This window comes from Staurois parvus, unplaced genomic scaffold, assembly GCF_062004578.1.
Source record: "Staurois parvus isolate SC_StPar_1 unplaced genomic scaffold, SC_StPar_1.0 ptg000283l, whole genome shotgun sequence".
Lineage (NCBI taxonomy): Eukaryota > Metazoa > Chordata > Amphibia > Anura > Ranidae > Staurois > Staurois parvus.
In genome coordinates, this window is record NW_028318079.1 from 5,952,716 (window position 1) to 5,978,492 (window position 25,777).

At 41.2% G+C, this 25,777-nt stretch overlaps 1 long non-coding RNA gene across 1 annotated transcript in view; it reads left to right on the forward strand.

Annotated features, from left to right (window-relative positions):
- The first annotated feature begins 7,768 nt into the window (after positions 1-7,768).
- Positions 7,769-25,777, forward strand: part of LOC149458569 (uncharacterized) — a 28,158-nt gene continuing 10,149 nt past the window's right edge. Inside the window, exon 1 of the long non-coding RNA XR_016313411.1 lies at positions 7,769-7,968. This is a non-coding gene — a long non-coding RNA (uncharacterized LOC149458569). The remainder of the gene's footprint in view (positions 7,969-25,777) is intronic.

A 25,777-nucleotide genomic window follows, 5' to 3' on the forward strand; every position in this document is an offset into this window, starting at 1 on the left:
GAGTCTAAATGAATGAAAGCATGAAATTGAAGGATGAACTGTACTCACTCATAGCCTCAAGATGGATTAGAATGGCTCTAATATAAGGACTCTGTCCCGGGGTATCTGCCGCACATAGGATCTTGTATACAAAATACGTTACTCAAGCTGATGTACACAATATACATCCAAATTCATCATGACTGGCAGTCAGCAACCAGCGCAGCGTCCGTACTGCTCGCCACGCTGGTTGATGTGGATGTGACTAGCTCTAGGGAGCGGCGCACATGAGGTAATGGTAAGCTGCGCCAGGCGCATGCGCACCGTTTCACAGATGAATAGCGCATGCGCCGGGTAGCCGCACCGCCCGACACACACCGAAGAAGTGTGTCAAACGTAGAGCGGAAAAGGATAACTGGCTCCCTGAGTGGTGCTGGAGGTACACACTAATGGACACATGCGGGATCCCATCCAAATAAATGGAATACTATGATAATGGGAATATAATGACCCAATGCAGTGTGCTGAGTGACCAACTATCAAGGGTTCAAAAATGGGGAATGCTGATGCCCAAAACGTGAAGCATAGAAAAATAAAAAAAGAAAGATGATAAATAATAAAAACTATATAAAAAAATATTGAAAATAAATAAAGAATATGAATATAGTCATACATAATAAATGAAGAAAGGATGAAAATTGAATAGATAAAAAAATATATATTATATATATATATATGATTGGATGCATATATATATATAGTAAATAGTAATAAATAATATCATAACATGATTGGTATAAAACTGGTATAATAAGATACGACCCTCTAGTCGGGCATATACTGGACTAGCAGGGACACACACAGGGACCTGTGGTCAGGTGCAATGCTTTGGCCAATCACAATGTGTCGTAGCGCATTGCAATATGGGGTGCAAACATCCCGCTGAATGCCCCATACGTTCTTGTGTTTGGCGAACACTCCAACAGCCAATGTTCGAGTCGAACTTATGTTTGCCTTGAACCATCAACCCATCCCTATAATAAAACATCAAAACAAGTTCATGGACTGGTTACTGACTCTTGGATGCAAGTCTGTGTGAAAATGCATGTTGCCTGGCTGAGCACGACCATAAGGGAACCCAAATCTTCTGCAACTCCTGAGGGGGTAGTGCTACATTTAATTAAAGGCATAATACCTAAATCTTACTGAACTCTGATGAAAAATCGATATAGAAAAGTGTTTCTTTTCACATCTTATGATCAGACAACCTATTTATAAGAATGTCTTTGTATATGTAACACCCTGCAGTAATATTGGTTGTAGAATATTAAGTGGACACAAGATGGCAGTGTTTTGCAGTTCAGTTATGCAGATTCTACTGAAAAAAAAACTTTGTTGGACTTCTAGGCTGGTAGCAGGACTTTGCTGTCTGGAAAACACGCAAACAGACTACACTTTCCAGAGGAGCTGGCTAAGGGGTGGGGGCATATAAATACAGAAGCCTGGGAACCTGAGGAAGTGAATGGTGAGAGTTGGAGAGTGGGCGTGTGGAGAAGGCTGTGCGGGACGCTGGAGATCCAGGCGGGGCCAGACCTCAGTAACGGAGTGAGGAGGAATCACAGACTGATTGCACAACTGACAAAGCAGAACAGACAATCCTGCGAGCAGGTGAACTACAGCACTGTCATCTGCATTGCTCTTCAATGGAGGAACCAAGGGAACACAGGGGCTCCCTGCTGAGAGACTCTCTGCCATATTACCAAGGCTACCAATCAGGTGAGAGCAGGGGCGGACTGACCATTTGGACCATTTGGAAACTCGGGCACTGCCCGAGGGCCCAGGGGCAGTAGGGGGCCCCATGAGATGCCCCTGGTACCTTTTTCATAGGCTTTTTTGAGTTTGGGCAAGGACACAGGGGACCCATGATCCCCTATTGCCCGGGGGCCTCATGAGTTGTCAGTCCGCCCCTGGGTGAGAGAGTTCCATACTCAAATCATCTAAAGTTGCAAATGACATTGCTAAGCTCAGTTGCCTTCCTTTCAGTTTAGCACACTTTATTTAACAGTTACCTAGACTAAGGCCTAGATCGTCCGGCCTATCCTGCGGCCTACTGATTATTACATTATCAACATCTTAAATCACAGGACTTTGCTGCAATATATACTTCCTGTATATTTAACTACATTAGGGTCTCAGTTCCAGTCTGTTCCAATCACAAAGGAACTTCCTCATCGCACTAGCTTGCCACCATTTAATGAGGAATTAACCCCTGCTGAAGTCTGCTTCTGCCCCTTTCTACAACCGCAGTTTAATCTCAGACTTTATTCTGTGTGTTAAAGAGATATCATCAAAATTCAACATCACTTGAAGGAGAAGTTCCCCCTTCTTTATGTTTACAAGATCTTGATCTTGCCTTTACACCAAAAAAGATTTGAACCTTTATGTGCACCAAGTAGGGCCCCATCGAGTGCGCAGAAAATTGTACATCTCTGTGTTAATGAAATAAAACAAACAAAATTAATGTTCCTAACCAAAGAACTCACATAGTTAAACTCCACCACCAGTGACTGAGAACCCAAATGTGAGTTAGTCTGATAATTTGATAGTTCCTTCCAGCTCACTTGGAGAGAAATATCCCAGAGTTGGGATTGTTGCTTAACTCCTTCCCGGCCGGCCTATTGCAATATGATGGCCAAGTGGGAACCCTATCATCCTGGGAAGACGTCATATGATGTCCTCCCAGGATCGTGCCTCATGCGTGCCACGCGGGCCGCACTCCAGCACAATCTGTCACCGGCAGTGTCCATGGGATACGGTCAATGACAGACCACTACACCAGCCCACTACCAGTGTCATGTGATTTGCTGTGCCCTATCACAGCAGATCACATGACAGTTCTAAACAATGAATGGCTTCCTTTCATACCAGTCATTGCTTACAACTGTGCTGTCACATGTACAGACTGGGCCAGTCACAGCCCATCTGTAGCATGTGATCAGCTATGACCAACTTTTTTACTATGGTAACATTGTATTGCTCTAGGCCAGCGGTTCTCAACCTGTGGGTCGCGACCCCTTTGGGTGTCGAACCACCCTTTCACAGGGGTCACCTAAGACCATCGGAAAACACATATTTCCAATGGGCTTAGGAACTGAGACACCGCTCCTCTACCCGTCTCCAGGCGGGTCCGCCCACATGTAGATACGCCCACATATGAGTACCCGGCGTGATGACATCATTGCGCCAACCCCATCACATACACCCCGTACAAATACAGGTGTATGTGACAGGGTTGGCACCATAATGTATTTATGTGGACTAGTCACACATGTGTAAAGTGTAAATTTTATTTATTTGCAATTAGAAATAAATATTTCACAATATATAATTACATATTGTTTTTGTGATTAATCACTATCCTTTAATTGTGTTCAATTTGTAACAATGAAAATGCACCCTGCATATCAGATATTTACATTACGATTCATAATGGTAGCAAAATTACAGTTATGAAGTAGCAACAAAAATAATTTTATGGTTGGGGGTCACCACAACATGAGGAACTGTATTAAAGGGTCGCGGAGTTAAGAAGGTTAAGAACCACTGCTCTAGGCACTGGAGTAGAAAAAAAATCATTAAAAACATAAAATATTGAATAAAAAAATTATTATTATTTTTTTAAATACTCTTGCTTGTCAGTGTCCCTGATCACCGCCACACCAGTTATATGATGACACTGTACTGCACTGGTGAGAGTATGTACAACAAAAAGAAAACAAGTTTAACATTATTTTTTCAGTTCTTCATTTTCCACGAAATTGTGACAAAAAAATTACAACTTCAAAAAACTCACCATGCCTCTTACTAAATACATCAGACTGTCTACTTTCCGAAAAGCAGTTATTTTGGGGAAGCACAGTGGCTAAGTGGTTAGCACTTCTGCCTGGCAGCACTAGGGTCGTTGGTCCAAATCCCAGCCACGGCACCACCTGCCTGGTGTTTGCATGTTCTCCCTGTGCCTGCATGGGTTTTCTCTGGGTACTCCGGTTTCCTCCCACACTCCAAAGACATGCAGGAAGCTTATTTGGCTCCTGTCTAAGTTGTCCCTAGTATGTGTATGTATGAATGTGAGTTAGGGACCTTAGATTGTGCGCCCCTTGAGGGTTAGGGACTGATGTGAATGTACAATATATATGTGAAGCACGGCATAAATTGATGGCGCTATAGAAGTACCTGAAAAAATAAATAAATATTTGTACTGTCCTGCCATTTTGGGCCTCAAGAAATGAGATCAGTCGTCAGTACATCAGGATTTAACCATTTTTAGATATATAACATCATTTGTGGACTCAGTAACTTTCCTACCAACTAAATTAACACTGATTTGGGTTATTTTCATCAAAGACATGGAGAAGGATACATTTTGGCCTAAATTTGTGTAGAAAGATTATTTGCAAAATGTTATAACAGAAACGAAGAAAACCACATTTTTAATCAAAATGTGTGGTCTTTTTTTGTTTATAGCACAAAAAATAAAAAACCCAGTGGTTATTAAATACCACCAAAAGAAATCTCTATTTGTGTGAAAACAGTTTCATATGGGTACAGTGTTGCATGACCACGCAATTATCATTTAAAGTGCAAAAGCACTGAAAGGTAAAAATTGGCAGGAAGGGGGTAAAAGTGCCCGGTAGGCAACTGGTTAAATTCTGATTTGCAGGACATCTAAGAATTGATTGAAGTGGTACTGTGTTGCAACACTTGTTTGATTCTCTTAAGAGTGTTTAGCTTTAATTCTACGCACATATATTCATGTATTTTGTTGTGCTTGCACTCTTTACACTCTGATCTCGGTATAGCCAGAATATTAGTTCACTCTAAACTGTGCATCTTTTTTAGGTCTCACACCAGGGGTTCTCTTGGTAAAAGGTCAAAAGTGGTGTCAGCAGGGGTTAGGCTTCCAAGGCGGGCTCAGGTCAGACAGAGAACCCAAAAATATTCAGCAGCCCTCAAAGAGGTAGCGCTACATATAGCATGGGGGTGATTTACTAAAGGCAAATAGACTGTGCACTCTGCAAGTGCAGTTGCTCCAGAGCTTAGTAAATGAGGTCAATCTTCACTTTACAAAGAATACCCAATCACATGCAAGGAAAATAAAAAAAAGTTGCATTTTTGCTTACACATGATTGAATGATGGAAGTAAGTAGTTCTTTCTCTCATTTACTAAGCTTTGGAGCGACTGCACAGTCTATTTGCCTTTAGTAAACCAACCCCACATGTTATGAAGGGTATTTAGGAACACACAAAAACTATGTCTATGGGTACTTCAATACAAGAGCTGATAAGCCTAAAATGCATCTATGCATATTTTTTTTTTGCTTTTATTAGTGAATGATTAGAACTTTTGTGAGGTGTATTTTTTCCTGTCTGGGTCCCATTGGGAAGATTTCCATTTACATCCCATCATAGAGATACAACATGAAATGGGAGAAAAGTCTCTCCGTATGGTGGAGAAATCCCTTCTCAGGGTACATTCACACTGTAGGACCGCATTGGGCTGCAATCCACCCCTCTGAACTGCAGCCATAAGAACTTAATCAAATGTCCCTATGTAATATTTCAATAACGTAGGTTAACCGCTTGCCGCCCTGCCACTGTATATATACGTGTGCAGGGTGGCAGTGGAGCGCAAAACCACGTTTTAAAATGGGCTCCGCGCTCCCGATACTTTCGCGGGTAGGGGGCGCGCGCGCTCCCGCCGACCCGCGGGTGACACGATTCAATTCAGGAGGGATCAATCATTAGATTTCAGCCAGTGATTTCTGGCTGAAATCAGATGATCGGTCCCTGTCCTATCCTGTCCTGTGTTGACATTTACACAGGGCAGGATATGATGTCATTCTTCTCTGCCTGGACACATTCCAGACAGAGAAAAAGAAACAGTAAAAGTGAGTAAAACAGCACACTGACAGTTAGAACACACTAGAGGACACATTTAACCCCCTGATCGCCCCCCCCCCAGTTAACCCCTTCACTGCCCTGTCACCAGTGTCACTGATCAGTGAACCGATTTTTACTGATTACTGTATCAGTGTCGCTGGCGACTTCCGATAGAGTTAGCGCCCCTCCCAGATAGCGCCAGTTTGCCCGCCAGTACACCAGTAATCCTGTTTAACCCCTTGATCGCCCCCCCCCCAGTTAACCCCTTCACTGCCCTGTCACCAGTGTCACTGATCAGTGAACCGATTTTTACTGATCACTGTATCAGTGTCGCTGGCGACTTCCGATAGTGTTAGCGCCCCTCCCAGATAGCGACAGATTGCCCGCCAGTACACCAGTAATCCCGTTTAACCCCTTGATTGCCCCCCCCCCAGTTAACCCCTTCACTGCCCTGTCACCAGTGTCACTGATCAGTGAACCAATTTTTACTGATCACTGTATCAGTGTCGCTGGCGACTTCCGATAGTGTTAGCGCCCCTCCCAGATAGCGCCAGATTGCCCACCAGTAATCCCGTTTAACCCCTTGATCGCCCCCCCCCCAGTTAACCCCTTCACTAGCCCTGTCACCAGTGTCACTGATCAGTGAACCAATTTTTACTGATCACTGTATCAGTGTCGCTGGCGACTTCCGATAGTGTTAGTGGCCCTCCCAGATAGCGCCAGATTGCCCGCCAGTACACCAGTAATCCCGTTTAACCCCTTGATCGCCCCATACAAGGTAAAGCCTTACTTAGACAGTTCTCAGAGTCTATTAAAGGTTGGGATGCTCCGCTGCCTACAGACAAGCTTCCAAAGTGGGAGTCCTGGAAACAATCTCTACATGCCTTAGATGGAATCAGTATACCACGCTGTTACACCTCAGCTTCCCTTGCTACAAGTCAGGGAAAAGAGCTTCACATCATCTCAGAAGCATCTACCATAATCAATTCAAGACCACTTGTTCCAGTTTCTACAGATCCAGAGACCCCAACTATCCTTACCCCAGCTACTCTACTTACCCAGAAGCTTGGGTCCGTTCCTGTTCCACCTGGAAACTTTAAAGCAGGAAATCTGTGCTATGACCAGTGGAAGCGAGTACAACACCTCTCCAACTGCTTCTGGAATCGTTGGCGAATGGAGTATATTTCTACTCTGCAAGGACGCAGAAAATGGCAACGCCTGAACCCTAACATTAAAGTTGGAGATCTTGTTCTGCTGAAGGACCAACAAGCTGAAAGAATTGAGTGGCCTATGGGACTCATTGTAAAGAGCATTCCTAGCGATGACGGCAAGGTACGCAAGGTGGAGGTGAAAGTTGCAAGACAAGGGACTGTAAAGACTTTCAGCAGACCTATCACGGAACTTGTTCTGCTCTTGCCCTTTGGAGAATGAACTTGCTTGCGTATGCTGCTGGATCCAACCTGTGACTTCAAGAAGGAAGTGTCTTGAACTTGAATTGATACAACTTGAAGCCTTATGTTATAATTGTTGCACTATATGCATGTTCTCTTTTTTATGTCTTTCAGGTCTTCAAGACATCAAGCAAATTGCACTGTTGTTTATTTGCAATTGTATAACTACCGTTATGGTTTAAATAGTGACATTTACAATGCCAGACGGGGAGTATGCTGTTACACAGTTAATATTTATGTTAATGTACATGAGAATTCATATAGTTTATTTTTTGTACCATTTCCTATGGACATTTCTATAATTAGTAATGCTGCCATCCAGTGGTCTTATTTGGTAATGCATTTGTTTTTATATTGCTTCCCTGAGATCTATGACACAATTCCTTTGTATATGAAGCTCCTCCCTTCTTTATGAGTTCAGCACTTCCTGTGTCATGGATGCAGCTAACAGACCACATGTAACAGGGACACATGTATTCTGCATAGTACGCTACAGAAAGTATCATCTTTTGACCGCATAATACTGGAAACCATTCATTCTGCTGTATCCTGTTTCATATGTACAGAATAAAGCAACTTCTGGATGAACACAGTATTGGTGAGTTCAGCTATCTGATAAGGATTGTCCACAGTGATTATATCTGCTTATACAGGCTAGGCAGAGAGGTCTCACAAGGGATAAATCGCTATCACAACAATCTGAGTCAGAATACTGATCACTGTATCAGTGTCGCTGGCGACTTCCGATAGTGTTAGCGCCCCTCCCAGATAGCGCCAGATTGCCCGCCAGTACACCAGTAATCCCATTTAACCCCTTGATCGCCCCCCCCCCAGTTAACCTCTTCACTGCCCTGTCACCAGTGTCACTGATCAGTGAACCGATTTTTACTGATCACTGTATCAGTATTGCTGGCGACTTCCGATAGTGTTAGCGCCCCTCCCAGATAGCGCCAGTTTGCCCGCTAGTGCACCAGAAATCCCATTTAACCCCTTGATCGCCCCCCTCCCCCCCCAGTTAACCCCTTCAATGCCCTGTCACCAGTGTCATTGATTACAGTGAACAGATTTTTACTGATCACTGTATTAGTGTCACTGGTGACTTCCGATAGTGCTAGCGCCCCTCCCAGATAGCGCCAGTTTGCCCGCTAATGCACGGGATTTTTTTTACCAAAAGCATGTAGCAGAATACATTTTGGCTTAAATTTATGACTAACTTTGAGTTTACAATATATTTTTTATAGCTGAAAGTAGAAAATATTGTTTTTTTTCAAAATTTTTGTGGTTTTTTTGTTTATAGCGCAAAAAATAAAAAGCGCACAGGTGATAAAATACCACCAAAAGAAAGCTCTATTTGTGTGAAAAAAAGGACGTAAATTTCGTTTGGGTACAGCATTGCATGACCGCGCAATTATCATTTGAATTAGTGCAGCGCCAAACAGCAAAAAAAGACCTGGTCATTAAGGGGGGTAAATCCTCAGGAGCTCAAGTGGTTAAAAAAAAAAAACACGAACAGTGCGATGGACTGCGATCGGCACTCTCACCACATCCCACCTGTATTGTAATGCAGTGACTAGTGAGAATGTACCCTTACACCATTCCACAGATGTCCCCACTTTTCCCTCACCTCCTGCTCTAGCGACAAATGTAAAATTTAGGTTTCCTATCATTTTTTGTCCTAACAGGAGTTCTAACTTTCCCAACTCTATGCAAAAATAAAAAAGAAAGTTTTGACAAGAGATCATTTTTAACCCTTAGCAATTTGAAGCAGCATTTAAAGAGTTGTTTTAAAAAAACAACAACAGTAATATGTAAAGCAAAAACATACTTTTATAATTGTCCATAAGATTTCTTACCTTGCTCCCTAATATTTGGATGTCTAGTGCAGAATCCAGTTATTTCCTGAAAACAAGTCCCTTTTATACCTTCAAGGGTTTTAGTTTCAGTTTCATGTTTGGTATATCTGTTTGAAGTCAGACCATTTCACAGAAAGCACAGGGGCAAGAAATACTTGGGAGGTTGCTTGGGTTTTTACCAGTAACGTTTAACTACTTGCTTATCGGGTCAACTCTGACACTTCTCACATACATGTAAAAAACAGTATTTGTTTGCTAAAAATTACTTAAAACCCCCAAACATTATATATTTTTAAGCAGAGGCCCTAGAGAATAACAAGATGGGTGTTGTAAATTTTTAACGTCACACGGTATTTGCTCAGCAGTTTTTGAAATGCAAATGTTTTGGAAAAAAATAAATGAACGCAAACACAATACAATGCCCAATTTCTTTGTAGAATATAAAAGATTATGTTACGCTGAGTACATAGATATCTAATATATCATGCTTTAATATTGCGTACTCCCGTGAAATGCTCCCAAACTACGGCACCCAAAAACTTCCATAGGTGACGCTTCAAAAGCCTTTACAGGTTACCAGTTTAGAGTTACACAGGATTTGGGGCTAGAATTATTGCTCCTGCTCTGACACTCGCGGCATTACCTCACATGTGTAATGTGATCACCGTTTACATATGCATGTGGGACTTATGTAAGCATTCACATTTGTGGGGGGACAGGGGTGCTTTAATTTTTTTTTTTTTGCTAATAGTAATTATTTGATTCAAAACCTTTTTTTTACTCTGTCCCTTTTTTATTTATTTTTTTTCATAAACTTTATTGTTGACACAAGGGATGAACAACATCGCTTGTGATAGCATGGGATAGCATAAAAAGGTCCTTTTTATGAAGATATCTGGGGTTGGTTAGACCCCAGATCTCTCCTCTGGCCTCCAAAGCAGTTGATCAGACACAGATCGGTCTGATCAGCTGCTTCACTGGCCAATAAACAAAGACTAAAGGTACCCCATGTGCAGAGTCCAGTGCAGAGTGCAGAGTCCAGTGCAGAGTGCAGAGTCCAGTGGAGAGTGCAGAGTCCAGTGGAGAGTGCAGAGGCCAGTGCAGAGTCCAGTGGAGAGTGCAGAGTCCAGTGGAGAGTGCAGAGTCCAGTGGAGGGTGCAGAGGCCAGTGGAGGGTGCAGAGGCCAGTGCAGAGTCCAGTGGAGAGTGCAGAGTCCAGTGGCCAGTAAATGAAGACTAAAGGTACCTCATGTGCAGGGCGAGCAACCCTGCCCACAACCTGGCATAGTCCACCCTCTTACAACATGGTGTAGTCAGTGCAGCTCATCCAGGCCCCCGCCCCCCCTACAGGGGGGCACCTTCTTCCGCCGCCTGTAGAAGTGATTGAGTGGCTGTATAGCCACTCAAATTACTTCTACAAAATAGAGAACTACCAGCTGCAAATTTTGATACCGGGATAGTCATGAGCGTAGCTGCAGGCAGGGGCATAAATAATAGGTGGGTAGGGGGGTCTAACCCCCCCCCCCCCCCCGGAGCAGAGTTACTAACTGTCTATTACTGAGGGGACAGACTGTAAAAAACAGGGGGCTTTTCCCCTGTCTGTAACTATCAATGCACAGAAACAAGCTCTAGTAAGGACAGTTTCCAATCCAGCCATTTGTGCTGTACTGCTCATGCATTGCAGTTCTGATCTCAGCTGATCAGTTATCAGCAGGGCTGGATTTACATCACAGGAGCCTATAGGCAGAAAATCCTGAAGGGCACCCCCTCCAATAAAAAAGACAGTAAGATCAACTAAAAAAAAACTCATTCAGAGGGGCGCCACCTCTAGGAAGGGTGCCTGTAGGCACATGCCTACAGTGCCTATTGGGAAATCTGTTCCTGGTTATTGGCTGAGCTTGATGCTGCTGAAAAACGTGTGTAAAAAAAAATGTAATAAAGTAAATAAACATAATAAAAAATATAACATCACTCCAGTCCCTTTCGCATATACTCACAAAATGCAAATGTGTGCAGAGGTCCTGCACATGTATGTAAACACTGATTATACCACTCATGTGACATATCATTGCTAACATCAAAGTAAGAACAATAATTCTGGGGCCATAATTCACAGTCAACTGTAAAATGATAACCTGTAAAGGCTATTAAATGAAGCATCCTCCATGAATAGGTTACTATTCAACACAACCCCTTCTTTTATATTTTAACAAAAAATTTAGTATTATGTTGATTGCGTTGTTCCTGTAGGCAGGTGGTTAAATAATATGGCACTATTCAAATTCCAGTAGATGAACTATTTTATGGAGAAGATAAAAACAGTGACATGAATATTGTTATCTCTTTGTGCTTAATACTTTACTGGGCTGTGACAAAACAAGTCCCTTTTATATATTCAGAGGCTTTGGTTTCAGTTACATTTATGGTAAATGTATATGAAGTCAGGCCTTTTCCCGTAAAGCACAAGGGTTCGAAATCCTAAGGGAGGGGGGTGGGGGGTGGGAAAGATTAATTAAAGAAAGCAAGATTAAAGTAAAGTTTAATTAAATCCGGAAAGGCTATCACAGTGTGTATACTGGATCAGGGGCGGACTGACAAATCATTGGGCCCCTGGGCAATAGAGGATCATGGGGCCCCTGTGTCCTTGCCCAAACTCAAAAAATCCTATGAAAAAGGTACCAGGGGCATCTCATGGGGCCCCCTACTGACCCCGGGCCCTCGGGCAGTGCCCGAGTTTCCAAATGGTCAGTCCGCCCCTGTACTGGATATACCTAAAAGGGAAAATGTAGAAAATCTTTGTTACCAAATACATGTAATAAGAAAAATCATGTGTGATAACACTACATAACCCATACATTGTGTCACTGTGAATAAATACAATGTAACAATCCTAAATAAACACAAAAAGTAAATCAATAGTCTCTATTCATTTTATAAATATTAGGGTTCATGGCAATATGCATGACAGATGGAATGCATGAAAGGCATCCAATCTGCCATACATATGGTCGTGAGCCCTGCGCTCCCATCCACTCTGCACAAATTCACTCACCGGAACACTAAAGAGCAGAAAGCAGAATTGTGACGGTGATGGGATTGCACAGTCTATGGGCACATAAATTGCATGTGAATTTAGCTTCATAGAGAGGGGGGCAGCAGGTGCGGCTGCACCTATGGGATCATGTTACATGTTCCACCCTAAAAAATTAGTGTAACATGTAACATGCTCCCAAAGGTGAACTTACCCTTTATGTCCCAGTCACTGCGGTGGCTACTGTGCTAGTTGGCCCCATATTTCTGCTTTTCAGGCTCCATGTACACGGGACGTTTGGAACACAATTCTGAACGATGGAAACTGACTGCTGGAAAACGTAGGTTAAAAAACATCAGTTTACCAGAGTTTGCATACCACGTTTATGTGCGTTTGCGTTTAGAAGCGTTTTTTAAACATAACCTCAGGAGACCCTCCAAAATGCCCAGAATGTACTGAAAAACAGTAAAAAATTAACTATTTCAGACATTTTGAGAAGTAGAGAGAGTAGAAGCAGAAAGAGCAGTATGTGATGAGATTAACTGTCTTTTTTTTGTGGTGTTTGGATCTGTTCCAGCTCATTTCTGTGCAGAAATTATTGCAGCAGTGTCTAACATATTTTCTTTCATGCAAAACCTCAAAGTATGGTGTCCCGGGTCCATTTGAGTACCGGGAAAAGGCTTTGGATGCATTTTTCATGATGAAAAAAAGGCTCTGGACAGCATCTGGAAATGGAAGAGTTAAAAAAAATTTCCAAATACAAACACTTATAAACGCGGTTAGCCACGGTTACACGCATCTACAAGCATTTGGTGTTTGAAACGCTGATAAATGTACTCCTGAATGCAAGTTTGGTGCGTTACAAAAAACGACTGTAAACTCAACTGCCTGTAAACAACTGTAAACGACGACGTGTACATGGACACATAGGAAAACATTACAGAGAGTTCAGGGGCTGCTGAAAAAAACACAGAAAAGCTCCTGAATGTGAGTTTATCAGCTGCAGTGTACATGGAGCCTCAGTCTCCTCTTTGTACAGCAATCCCTGGGACTCCTGCTGCTACCTGGACATCTAGACTGCAACCTTCTTCTGCCTTCCCTCTGTGAAGTCTGTCCAGAGAACCCTGTGGGCGATTTTCTGGACTACCAGCTACAGTCTCCTGGTGTTTGCACTATTCTTCTTATACTCTGTTCTCTTGGATACTATTATTATGTGTTGTGCTGCCACCTACAAGCCTTTGTGGAAACTACTCTTAGGCAGCTCTGTAGTAGAGTAGTATATACATTTTGGGGTTTAGAAAGTGTGTGCAATTTTAATACAAGTGTGCAAAATGAAACAATGGCTCCAGCAGTGAAAGCAGGTCCAGTTACACTTCTAGGATGTAATGTGTTATAGGAGAGACTTTAGGGGCCTAATAAATAGCAATAAAGATAAATGAAAAAAAAAATAAGAAGTGTAAAAAACAAATGTAATAAAATAAATAAAAATAATAAAAAATATAAAATCACTCCAGTCCCTCTCGCATATACTCACAAAATGGACATGTGAGCAGAGGTCCTGCACATGTATGTAAACACTGATTACACCACTCATGTGACATATCATTGCTAACATCAGAGTAAGAACAATAATTCTGGGGCCATAATTCACAGGTAACTGTAAAATGATAACCTGTAAAGGCTATAAAATGAAGCACCCTCCTAGAATAGGTTGCTATTCAACACAACCCCTTCTTTTATATTTTAACAAAAAATTGAGTATTATGTTGTGTTTGCGTTGTCCCTGTAGGCAGGTGGTTAAGCAATCTGGAACTATTAAAAGTCCAGTAGTAGTAGTAATACTTTACTGGGCTGTGTCAAAACAAGCCCCTTTTATATATTCAGAGGCTTTGGTTTGAGTTTCATTACTGGTAAATGGATATGAAGTCAGGCCTTTTCCCGTAAAGCACAAGGGTTCGAATTCCTAAGGGCAGGGGGTGGGGGGTGTGAAAGATGAATTTAAAAAAATCAAGATTGAAAATAAAGTTTAATTAAATCCTGAAGGCTATCACAGTGTGTATACTGGATATACCTAAAAGGGAAAATGTAGAAAATATTTGTTACCAAATACATGTAATAAGAAAAATCATGTGTGATAACACTACATAACCCATACATTGTGTCACTGTGAATAAATACAATGTACAATGTAACCATCCTAAATAAACACAAAAAGTAAATCAATAGTCTCTATTCATTTTATAAAAATCAGGGTTCATGGCAATATGCACGACAGATTGGATGCATGAAAGGCATCCAATCTGTCATACATATGGCCGTGAGCCCTGTGCTCCCATCCACTCTACACAAATTCACTCACCGGAACACTAAAGAGCAGAAAGCAGAATTGTGACGGTGATGGGATTGCACAGTGTATGGGCACATAAATTGCATGTGAATTTAGCTTCATAGAGGGGGGGGGGGGCAGCAGGTGCGGCTGCACCTATGGGATCATGTTACATGTTCCACCCTAAAAAATGAGTGGAACATGTAACATGCTCCCAAAGGTGAACTTATCCTTTATGTCCCAGTCACTGCGGTGGCTACTGTGCTAGTTGGTCCCATATTTCTGCTTTTCAGGCTCCATGTACACGGGACGTTTGGAACACACTTCTGAACGATGGAAATTGACTGCTGGAAAACATAGGTTAAAAACCGTCTCTTTAGCAGCGTTTGCATACCGCGTTTATGTGCGTTTGCGTTTAGAAGCGTTTTTTAAACATAACCTCAGGAGACCCTCCAAAATGCCCAGAATGTACTGAAAAACAGTAAAAAATTAACTATTTCAGACACTTTGAGAGAAATAGAGAGAGTAGAAGCAGAGAGAGCAGTATGTGATGAGCAGGGGCGGACTGACCATTTGGAAACTCGGCACTGCCCGAGGGCCCGGGGTAGTAGGGGGCCCCATGAGACTCCCCTGGTACCTTTTTCATAGGCTTTTTTGAGTTTGGGCAAGGACACAGGGGCCCCATGATCCCCTATTGCCCGGGCGCCCCATGAGTTGTCAGTCCGCCTGTGCTGATGAGATTAACTGTCTTTTTTTTATTGTGGTGTTTGGATGTGTTCCAGCTCATTTCTGTGCAGAAATTATTGCAGCAGTGTCTAACATATTTTCTTTCATGCGCAACCTCAAAGTATGGTGTACTTGGTCTATTTGAGTACCGGGAAAACGCTTCGCATGCATTTTTCATGATGAAAAAAGGCTCTGGACAGCATCTGGAAATGGAAGAGTTAAAAAAAATTCCAAATGCAAACCCTTATAAATGCAGTTAGCTGCGTTTAGCCACGTTTACACGCATTTACAAGCGTTTGGTGTTTGAAACGCTGAAAAAATGTACTCCTGAATTCAAGTTTGGTGCGTTACAAAAAACAACTGTAAACTCAACTGCCTGTAAACAAGTGTAAACAACGATGTGTACATGGACACATATGAAAACATTAGGGAGAGGTCAGGGGCTGCTGAAAAAAATGCTGAACAGCTCCTAAACGCGAGTTTATCAGCTGCAGTGTACATGGAGCCTCAGACTCCTCTTTGTACAGCAATCCCTGGGACTCCTGCTGCTACCTGGACATCCAGACTGCAACCTTCTTCTGCCTTCCCTCTGTGAAGTCTGTCCAGAGAACCCTGTGGCTGATTTTCTGGGCTACCAGCTACAGTCTCCTGGTGTTTGCACTATTCTTCTCATACTCTGTTCTCTTGGACACTGTTATTATGTGTTGTGCTGCCACCTACCAGCCTTTGTGGAAACTACTCTTAGGCAGCTCTGTAGTAGAGTAGTATATACATTTTGGGGTTTAGAAAGTGTGTGCAATTTTAATACAAGTGTGCAAAATGAAACAATGGCTCCAGCAGTGAAAGTAGGTCCAGTTACACTTTTAGGATGCACGGTGAGTATTTTTTACACTTCTAGGATGTAATGTGTTATAGGAGAGACTTTAGGGGTCTAATAAATAGCAATAAAGATAAATGAAAAAAAAATTAATTAAGAAGTGTAAAAAAAAAATGTAATAAATTAAATAAAAATAATAAAAAATATAAAATCACTCCAGTCCCTCTTGCATATATTCACAAAATGGACATGAAAGCAGAGGTCCTGCACATGTATGTAAACACTGATTACACCACTCATGTGACATATCATTGCTAACATCAAAGTAAGAACAATAATTCTGGGGCCATAATTCACAGGTAACTGTAAAATGATAACCTGTAAAGGCTATAAAATGAAGCATCCTCCTAGAATAGGTTACTATTCAACACAACCCCTTCTTTTATATTTTAACAAAAAAATTGAGTATTATGTTGTGTTTGCGTTGTCCCTGTAGGCAGGTGGTTAAGCAATCTGGCACTATTAAAAGTCCAGTAGTAGTAGTAATACTTTACTGGGCTGTGTCAAAACAAGCCCCTTTTATATATTCAGAGGCTTTGGTTTCAGTTTCATTACTGATAAATGGATATGAAGTCAGGCCTTTTCCCGTAAAGCACAAGGGTTCAAAATCCTAAGGGAAGGGGGTGGGGGGTGGGAAAGATGAATTTAAAAAAAATCAAGATTTAAAATGAAGTTTAATTAAATCCGGAAAGGCTATCACAGTGTGTATACTGGATATACCTAAAAGGGAAAACGTAGAAAATCTTTGTTACCAAATACATGTAATAAGAAAAATCATGTGTGATAACACTACATAACCCATACATTGTGTCACTGTGAAAAAAGTACAATGTAACAATGTAACAATCCTAAATAAACACAAAAAGTAAATCAATAGTCTCTATTCATTTTATAAAAATCAGGGTTCATGGCAATATGCATGACAGATTGGATGTATGAAAGGCATCCAATCTGTCATACATATGGCCGTGAGCCCTGTGCTCCCATCCACTCTGCACAAATTCACTCACCGGAGCACTAAAGAGCAGAAATCAGAATTGTGACGGTGATGGGATTGCACAGTCTATGGGCACATAAATTGCATGTGAATTGAGCTTCATGGGGGGGCAGCAGGTACGGCTGCACCTATGGGATCATGTTACATGTTCCACCATAAAAAATGAGTGTAACATGTAACATGCTCCCAAAGGTGAACTTATCCTTTATGTCCCAGTCACTGCGGTGGCTACTGTGCTAGTTGGCCCCATATTTCTGCTTTTCAGGCTCCATGTACACGGGATGTTTGGAACACACTTCTGAACGATGGAAATTGACTGCTGGAAAACATAGGTTAAAAAATGTCTGTTTAGCTGTGTTTGAATACCACGTTTATGTGCGTTTGCGTTTAGAAGCGTTTTTTAAACATAACCTCAGGAGACCCTCCAAAATGCCCAGAATGTACTGAAAAACAGTAAAAAATTTACTATTTCAGACATTTTGAGAGAAGTAGGGAGAGTAGAAGCAGAAAGAGCAGTATGTGATGAGATTAACTGTCTTTTTTTTGTGGTGTTTGGATGTGTTCCAGCTCATTTCTGTGCAGAAATTATTGCGGCAGTGTCTAACATATTTTATTTCATGCAAAACCTCAAAGTATGGTGTACCGGGTCCATTTGAGTACCGGGAAAAGGCTTTGCATGCATTTTTCATGATGAAAAAAGGCTCTGGACAGCATCTGGAAATGGAAGAGTTAAAAAAAAATTCCAAATACAAACACTTATAAACTCGGTTAGCCACGGTTACACGCATTTACAAAAATTTGGTGTTTGAAACGCTGATAAATGTACTCCTGACCGCAAGTTTGGTGCGTTACAAAAAACGACTGTAAACTCAACTGCCTGTAAACAACTGTAAACGACGATGTGTACATGGACACATAGGGATACATTAGGGAGAGTTCAGGGGCTGCTGAAAAAAAAATGCAGAAAAGCTCCTGAACATGCGTTTATAAGCTGCAGTGTACATGGAGCCTCAGTCTCCTCTTTGTACAGCAATCCCTGGGACTCCTGCTGCTACCTGGACATCCAGACTGCAACCTTCTTCTGCCTTCCCTCTGTGAAGTCTGTCCAGAGAACCCTGTGGCCGATTTTCTGGGCTACCAGCTACAGTCTCCTGGTGTTTGCACTATTCTTCTTATACTCTGTTCTCTTGGATACTGTTATTATGTGTTGTGCTGCCACCTACCAGCCTTTGTGGAAACTACTCTTAGGCAGCTCTGTACTAGAGTAGTATATACATTTTGGGGTTTAGAAAGTGTGTGCAATTTTAATACAAGTGTGCAAAATGAAACAATGGCTCCAGCAGTGAAAGCAGGTCCAGTTACACTTCTAGGATGTAATGTGTTATAGGAGAGACTTTAGGGGTCTAATAAATAGCAATAAAGATAAATGAAAAAAAAATTATTAAGAAGTGTAAAAAAAAAATGTAATAAAATAAATAAAAATAATAAAAAATATAAAATCACTCCAGTCCCTCTCGCATATACTCACAAAATGGACATGTGAGCCGAGGTCCTGCACATGTATGTAAACACTGATTACACCACTCATGTGACATATCATTGCTAACATCAAAGTAAGAACAATCATTCTGGGGCCATAATTCACAGGTAACTGTAAAATGATAACCTGTAAAGGCTATTAAATGAAGCATCCTCCTAGAATAGGTTACTATTCAACACAACCCCTTCTTTTATATTTTAACAAAAAAAATGAGTATTATGTTGTGTTTGCGTTGTTCCTGTAGGCAGGTGGTTAAGTAATCTGGCACTATTAAAATTCCAGTAGATGAACTATTTTATGGAGAAGATAAAAACAGTGACATGAATATTGTTATCTCTTTGTGCTTAATACTGGGCTGTGACAAAACAAGCCCCTTTTATATATTCAGAGGCTTTGGTTTCAGTTTCATTACTGGTAAATGGATATGAAGTCAGGCCTTTTCCCGTAAAGCACAAGGGTTCGAAATCCTAAGGGAGGGGGGTGGGAAAGATGAATTAAAGAAAGCAAGATTAAAATAAAGTTTAATTAAATCCTGAAGGCTATCACAGTGTGTATACTGGATATACCTAAAAGGGAAAATTTATAAAATATTTGTTACCAAATACATGTAATAAGAAAAATCATGTGTGATAACACTACATAACCCATACATTGTGTCACTGTGAATAAATACAATGTAACAATCCTAAATAAACACAAAAAGTAAATCAATAGTCTCTATTCATTTTATAAATATTAAGGTTTATGGCAATATGCATGACAGATTGAATGCATGAAAGGCATCCAATCTGTCATACATATGGCCGTGAGCCCTGCGCTCCATCCACTCTGCACAAATTCACTCACCGGAACACTAAAGTGCAGAAAGCAGAATTGTGACGATGATGGGATTGCACAGTGTATGGGCACATAAATTGCATGTGAATTGAGCTTCATAGAGGGGGGGGGGCAGCAGGTGCTGCTGCACCTATGGGATCATGTTACATGTTCCACCCTAAAAAATGAGTGGAACATGTAACATGCTCCCAAAGGTGAACTTATCCTTTATGTCCCAGTCACTGCGGTGGCTACTGTGCTAGTTGGCCCCATATTTCTGCTTTTCAGGCTCCATGTACACGGGACGTTTGGAACACACTTCTGAACAATAGAAATTGACTGCTGGAAAACGTAGGTTAAAAAATGTCTGTTTAGCAGCGTTTGAATACCGCGTTTATGTGAGTTTGCGTTTAGAAGCGTTTTTTAAACATAACCTCAGGAGACCTTCCAAAATGCCCAGAATGTACTGAAAAACAGTAAAAAATTAACTATTTCAGACATTTTGAGAGAAATAGAGAGAGTAGAAGCAGAGAGAGCAGTATGTGATGAGCAGGGGCGGACTGATCATTTGGAAACTCGGACACTGCCCGAGGACCTGGGGTAGTAGGGGGCCCCATGAGACGCCCCTGTTACCTTTTTCATAGGCTTTTTTGAGTTTGGGCAAGGACACAGGGGCCCCATGATCCCCTATTGCCCGGGAGCACCATGAGTTGTCAGTCCGCCCTTGGTGATGAAATTAACTGTCTTTTTTTTATTGTGGTGTTTGGATGTGTTCCAGCTCATTTCTGTGCAGAAATGATTGCAGCAGTGTGTAACATATTTTCTTTCATGCGCAACCTCAAAGTATGGTGTACCGGGTCCATGTGAGTACCGGGAAAACGCTTCGCATGCATTTTTCATGATGAAAAAAGGCTCTGGACAGCATCTGGAAATGGAAGAGTTAAAAAAAATTCCAAATGCAAACCCTTATAAATGCAGTTAGCTGCAATTAGCTACGTTTACACGCATTTACAAGCGTTTGGTGTTTGAAACGCTGAAAAAATGTACTCCTGAATTCAAGTTTGGTGCGTTACAAAAAACAACTGTAAACTCAACTGCCTGTAAACAACTGTAAACAACGATGTGTACATGGACACATAGGAAAACATTAGGGAGAGTTCAGGGGCTGCTGAAAAAAATGCTGAACAGCTCCTAAACGTGAGTTTATCAGCTGCAGTGTACATGGAGCCTCAGTCTCCTCTTTGTACAGCAATCCCTGGGACTCCTGCTGCTACCTGGACATCCAGACTGCAACCTTCTTCTGCCTTCCCTCTGTGAAGTCTGTGCAGAGAACCCTGTGGGCGATTTTCTGGGCTACCAGCTACAGTCTCCTGGTGTTTGCACTATTCTTCTTATACTCTGTTCTCTTGGACACTGTTATTATGTGTTGTGCTGCCACCTACCAGCCTTTGTGGAAACTACTCTTAGGCAGCTCTGTACTAGAGTAGTATATACATTTTGGGGTTTAGAAAGTGTGTGCATTTTTAATACATGTGTCCAAAATTAAACAATGGCTCCAGCAGTGAAAGCAGGTCCAGTTACACTTTTAGGATGCACGGTGAGTATTTTTTACACTTCTAGGATGTAATGTGTTATAGGAGAGACTTTAGGGGCCTAATAAATAGCAATAAAGATAAATGAAAAAAATAATAATTAAGAAGTGTAAAAAAAAAAATGTAATAAAATAAATAAAAATAATAAAAAATATAAAATCACTCCAGTCCCTCTTGCATATATTCACAAAATGGACATGAAAGCAGAGGTCCTGCACATGTATGTAAACACTGATTACACCACTCATGTGACATATCATTGCTAACATCAAAGTAAGAACAATAATTCTGGGGCCATAATTCACAGGTAACTGTAAAATGATAACCTGTAAAGGCTATAAAATGAAGCATCCTCCTAGAATAGGTTACTATTCAACACAACCCCTTCTTTTATATTTTAACAAAAAAATTGAGTATTATGTTGTGTTTGCGTTGTTCCTGTAGGCAGGTGGTTAAGCAATCTGGCACTATTAAAAGTCCAGTAGTAGTAGTAATACTTTACTGGGCTGTGTCAAAACAAGCCCCTTTTATATATTCAGAGGCTTTGGTTTCAGTTTCATTACTGATAAATGGATATGAAGTCAGGCCTTTTCCCGTAAAGCACAAGGGTTCAAAATCCTAAGGGAAGGGGGTGGGGGGTGGGAAAGATGAATTTAAAAAAAATCAAGATTTAAAATGAAGTTTAATTAAATCCGGAAAGGCTATCACAGTGTGTATACTGGATATACCTAAAAGGGAAAACGTAGAAAATCTTTGTTACCAAATACATGTAATAAGAAAAATCATGTGTGATAACACTACATAACCCATACATTGTGTCACTGTGAAAAAAGTACAATGTAACAATGTAACAATCCTAAATAAACACAAAAAGTAAATCAATAGTCTCTATTCATTTTATAAAAATCAGGGTTCATGGCAATATGCATGACAGATTGGATGTATGAAAGGCATCCAATCTGTCATACATATGGCCGTGAGCCCTGTGCTCCCATCCACTCTGCACAAATTCACTCACCGGAGCACTAAAGAGCAGAAATCAGAATTGTGACGGTGATGGGATTGCACAGTCTATGGGCACATAAATTGCATGTGAATTGAGCTTCATGGGGGGGCAGCAGGTACGGCTGCACCTATGGGATCATGTTACATGTTCCACCATAAAAAATGAGTGTAACATGTAACATGCTCCCAAAGGTGAACTTATCCTTTATGTCCCAGTCACTGCGGTGGCTACTGTGCTAGTTGGCCCCATATTTCTGCTTTTCAGGCTCCATGTACACGGGATGTTTGGAACACACTTCTGAACGATGGAAATTGACTGCTGGAAAACATAGGTTAAAAAATGTCTGTTTAGCTGTGTTTGAATACCACGTTTATGTGCGTTTGCGTTTAGAAGCGTTTTTTAAACATAACCTCAGGAGACCCTCCAAAATGCCCAGAATGTACTGAAAAACAGTAAAAAATTTACTATTTCAGACATTTTGAGAGAAGTAGGGAGAGTAGAAGCAGAAAGAGCAGTATGTGATGAGATTAACTGTCTTTTTTTTGTGGTGTTTGGATGTGTTCCAGCTCATTTCTGTGCAGAAATTATTGCGGCAGTGTCTAACATATTTTATTTCATGCAAAACCTCAAAGTATGGTGTACCGGGTCCATTTGAGTACCGGGAAAAGGCTTTGCATGCATTTTTCATGATGAAAAAAGGCTCTGGACAGCATCTGGAAATGGAAGAGTTAAAAAAAAATTCCAAATACAAACACTTATAAACTCGGTTAGCCACGTTTACACGCATTTACAAAAATTTGGTGTTTGAAACGCTGATAAATGTACTCCTGACCGCAAGTTTGGTGCGTTACAAAAAACGACTGTAAACTCAACTGCCTGTAAACAACTGTAAACGACGATGTGTACATGGACACATAGGGATACATTAGGGAGAGTTCAGGGGCTGCTGAAAAAAAAATGCAGAAAAGCTCCTGAACATGCGTTTATAAGCTGCAGTGTACATAGAGCCTCAGACTCCTCTTTGTACAGCAATCCCTGGGACTCCTGCTGCTACCTGGACATCCAGACTGCAACCTTCTTCTGCCTTCCCTCTGTGAAGTCTGTCCAGAGAACCCTGTGGCCGATTTTCTGGGCTACCAGCTACAGTCTCCTGGTGTTTGCACTATTCTTCTTATACTCTGTTCTCTTGGATACTGTTATTATGTGTTGTGCTGCCACCTACCAGCCTTTGTGGAAACTACTCTTAGGCAGCTCTGTACTAGAGTAGTATATACATTTTGGGGTTTAGAAAGTGTGTGCAATTTTAATACAAGTGTGCAAAATGAAACAATGGCTCCAGCAGTGAAAGTAGGTCCAGTTACACTTCTAGGATGTAATGTGTTATAGGAGAGACTTTAGGGGTCTAATAAATAGCAATAAAGATAAATGAAAAAAAAATTATTAAGAAGTGTAAAAAAAAAATGTAATAAAATAAATAAAAATAATAAAAAATATAAAATCACTCCAGTCCCTCTCGCATATACTCACAAAATGGACATGTGAGCAGAGGTCCTGCACATGTATGTAAACACTGATTACACCACTCATGTGACATATCATTGCTAACATCAAAGTAAGAACAATCATTCTGGGGCCATAATTCACAGGTAACTGTAAAATGATAACCTGTAAAGGCTATAAAATGAAGCATCCTCCTAGAATAGGTTACTATTCAACACAACCCCTTCTTTTATATTTTAACAAAAAAAATGAGTATTATGTTGTGTTTGCGTTGTTCCTGTAGGCAGGTGGTTAAGTAATCTGGCACTATTAAAATTCCAGTAGATGAACTATTTTATGGAGAAGATAAAAACAGTGACATGAATATTGTTATCTCTTTGTGCTTAATACTGGGCTGTGACAAAACAAGCCCCTTTTATATATTCAGAGGCTTTGGTTTCAGTTTCATTACTGGTAAATGGATATGAAGTCAGGCCTTTTCCCGTAAAGCACAAGGGTTCGAAATCCTAAGGGAGGGGGGTGGGAAAGATGAATTAAAGAAAGCAAGATTAAAATAAAGTTTAATTAAATCCTGAAGGCTATCACAGTGTGTATACTGGATATACCTAAAAGGGAAAATTTATAAAATATTTGTTACCAAATACATGTAATAAGAAAAATCATGTGTGATAACACTACATAACCCATACATTGTGTCACTGTGAATAAATACAATGTAACAATCCTAAATAAACACAAAAAGTAAATCAATAGTCTCTATTCATTTTATAAATATTAAGGTTTATGGCAATATGCATGACAGATTGAATGCATGAAAGGCATCCAATCTGTCATACATATGGTCGTGAGCCCTGCGCTCCATCCACTCTGCACAAATTCACTCACCGGAACACTAAAGAGCAGAAAGCAGAATTGTGACGATGATGGGATTGCACAGTGTATGGGCACATAAATTGCATGTGAATTGAGCTTCATAGAGGGGGGGGGGGCAGCAGGTGCTGCTGCACCTATGGGATCATGTTACATGTTCCACCCTAAAAAATGAGTGGAACATGTAACATGCTCCCAAAGGTGAACTTATCCTTTATGTCCCAGTCACTGCGGTGGCTACTGTGCTAGTTGGCCCCATATTTCTGCTTTTCAGGCTCCATGTACACGGGACGTTTGGAACACACTTCTGAACAATAGAAATTGACTGCTGGAAAACATAGGTTAAAAAATGTCTGTTTAGCAGCGTTTGAATACCGCGTTTATGTGCGTTTGCGTTTAGAAGCGTTTTTTAAACATAACCTCAGGAGACCTTCCAAAATGCCCAGAATGTACTGAAAAACAGTAAAAAATTAACTATTTCAGACATTTTGAGAGAAATAGAGAGAGTAGAAGCAGAGAGAGCAGTATGTGATGAGCAGGGGCGGACTGATCATTTGGAAACTCGGACACTGCCCGAGGACCTGGGGTAGTAGGGGGCCCCATGAGACGCCCCTGTTACCTTTTTCATAGGCTTTTTTGAGTTTGGGCAAGGACACAGGGGCCCCATGATCCCCTATTGCCCGGGAGCACCATGAGTTGTCAGTCCGCCCTTGGTGATGAAATTAACTGTCTTTTTTTTATTGTGGTGTTTGGATGTGTTCCAGCTCATTTCTGTGCAGAAATGATTGCAGCAGTGTGTAACATATTTTCTTTCATGCGCAACCTCAAAGTATGGTGTACCGAGTCCATGTGAGTACCGGGAAAACGCTTCGCATGCATTTTTCATGATGAAAAAAGGCTCTGGACAGCATCTGGAAATGGAAGAGTTAAAAAAATTTCCAAATGCAAACCCTTATAAATGCAGTTAGCTGCGTTTAGCCACGTTTACACGCATTTACAAGCGTTTGGTGTTTGAAACGCTGAAAAAATGTACTCCTGAATGCAAGTTTGGTGCGTTACAAAAAACAACTGTAAACGCAACTGCCTGTAAACAACTGTAAACAACGATGTGTACATGGACACATAGGAAAACATTACGGAGAGGTCAGGGGCTGCTGAAAAAAACCCTGAACAGCTCCTAAACGCAAGTTTATCAGCTGCAGTGTACATGGAGCCTCAGTCTCCTCTTTGTACAGCAATCTCTGGGACTCCTGCTGCTACCTGGACATCCAGAC